We start from the raw sequence: 2384 nt of genomic DNA, 5'->3' as shown, positions 1-2384 counted from the left end.
TGCTGCTTTGTCAAAAATTATTCAGGAGCCCTAATTATCCACAGAATAATGTCTAAACTCCTCAGCAAGACATACAAGACAAAAAGCCCTCTCCAGCCTGAACTCTCACCAACATGCATCTCAAATTGTATGTTCCAGACATAAACAGCAATACTTACAGTTACCCAAACATACTAAGATTTATGGCCTTTATTCTTTGTAACTAAAATGCTCTTCTCTTGACACTATTTTATTGGATGATTAACTTCCATTTGTCCCCCAAGACTCAGCTCTGGTTCTTCCTCCCTGAGAGCACCCTATTCTCACTTCCTTTGTCTCATTATGGTGAATTTTACATACTTCTATTATTTTACTATTTTGGGAATTTTCTTAGGGGCCATGCTAATCTTCTCTGTATCATTCCAATTTTAGTATATATGCTGCCAAAGAGAGCACTTAGAATTTTTTTTACTTGTCTCTTTCCTCCACGAATGGGAACTTTCTTGGTTAGAAGTCTGGTGTTTCCTTCTTATTTGGTAGCCTTATATCTAGCCTAATACCCGTCAGAGAGTATGTACTCAAAATATATTTTTTTAATGAGAACCTTCCATATGCTGGTGACTAATAATCATTTGTTGTCACATGATATTTCATTGGGTCTACATATTTCAGAGATGAAACTTTGGAGAAAGTTCCATGTGCCCTTGGTTGTGGAGTGGCTTCTTACAACCCAAAACAGGGTGTGTACAACCACAATTCCAAGACCTCTAATCTGGTCTGGAATATGATGCAAGTGGCACCACCCTACATCTTTCCTTCCAAAGAATACACTGAACCTTTGGATATGGTTTCCATCTGGGATGATTACAGCCTAAAACGATGTGATGTTATCTCACAATTCCCATCCCTCCACCCCAGAGTTATCAATGGAATTTTGAAATCTTCATAGAAAATAGGATGAATAATTATAAATACTTTTCCACATAATAACTCAGAATTATAGGTCAGGGACAGGGTAGTAATTGCCTTTAATATGAAATGTATTTAGTCCCATATTTCATAGCTTTATGAAAATTATTGATGGATAAGACCCTATTGTCTCAAAAATTTTCATAACAACTATGTAATAGTAAGTGCTGTTTATATACCAAGTGTTATTCTAAGCTCATTACATGTATTGACTCACTTAATCCTCCCAACAACCACAGTGAGGTGACCACTATTATCACCCCTGTCTTAGTGATGGGAATTAATGCACAGAGCCAGTAAGTAATCATATGGTTAGTTAATAGTAGGATTCAAAATCCAGAACAGATCACTGCAAAGTATTGACACACTTTTATATTGTGGACTATATTTTTTAAATTCAGAAACATTTAAGTTACCTTGAAAATATTAAATTATTAGTGATATGTTAAAAATTTGGAAATACTTATACTTCAAAATATATTTTTATTGTAGTAAAATCATTATACCCAATACTACATATTTGCTACTCGTAAAAGTCTTGTTAAAAATGATGATCACAGTTAAGTATTTCCACAATATCCAACCATGTAGCTTTACCCTTTCATGCTTTCATAATCCATTGGCTGCATTGGTGATGAGGAGGTCGATATGTGGCTCCAAACAACCAATCATCTGAATAGGATTTGGACCCTATACAAGAAGAAGCTAAAGGATGTATTCCTACCCCATTCCTATTTCTGCAAACTATACTAGTATAGATAGCTGAGGAGGAAACTTTAAAATTTCTTTAGACATAATAATAGTAGGCTTTCTGGTCAACTTCTATTGCTAGCTATGAAGTTATATATATTTGTTTAGAGTTTAAGGAGACATAAAGATTTTCCATTAATCAGCGAGGGCATGGAGAATGCTTAACTACAGCAGTAGAAACACAATTAGCCTTATATTCATTCTTTATCTTTGGCTTCAGGTCCCTTAGGAAGAACTATTTTTCTTCTTCAACAAGATTCAAAGGTCCTTGGAACTAGGGAACATGTCCCCCATTTATTTTCTATTGGCCTTGGGACATGGTATAATCTAAAGCACTCAGGTCATATTTAGAGAGTAGGAGTTGGGTGAGATATGAACTTTGTGAGTAAAAACTTCTCCATCTGAAAGTGAGAGTGGTAGACAAGATGACTTCTAAATGTTCCTTTAAAAGTAAGTTGCTTTTCTTGTGCAATCACATAGACCTTGTTACCATTATACCTATGGTGCCTTCCCCGTATTATCATAGTACCACAATAGTCAACCTTGAAACACAAATGGTGAATGGAGACTCAGATTCAGAGTTTGAGGATCTGATTGTCCAGATTGCTGGTGGCTTCCCAGACAATCTTTCTGGCTTCAGTTTTAGCCTTTTGAATCCGATTTTTATATAGAAGTCATAATGGTCT

At 35.5% G+C, this 2384-nt stretch overlaps 1 non-coding gene across 1 annotated transcript; it reads right to left on the bottom strand.

Annotated features, from left to right (window-relative positions):
- Positions 1 to 333: 333 nt before the first annotated feature.
- On the bottom strand, positions 334 to 435 carry LOC111825218. The gene has a single exon (XR_002828365.1). It is a non-coding gene; the product is annotated as a U6 spliceosomal RNA (small nuclear RNA).
- Between the last annotated feature and the right edge of the window lie 1949 nt (positions 436 to 2384).

The sequence above is a fragment of the Myotis lucifugus genome, unplaced genomic scaffold, assembly GCF_000147115.1.
Source record: "Myotis lucifugus unplaced genomic scaffold, Myoluc2.0 scaffold_17, whole genome shotgun sequence".
In the NCBI taxonomy this organism is placed as follows: Eukaryota; Metazoa; Chordata; class Mammalia; order Chiroptera; family Vespertilionidae; genus Myotis; species Myotis lucifugus.
The sequence above is the reverse complement of the archived record's forward strand: the minus strand, read 5'-3'. Positions and strand labels throughout refer to the sequence as shown.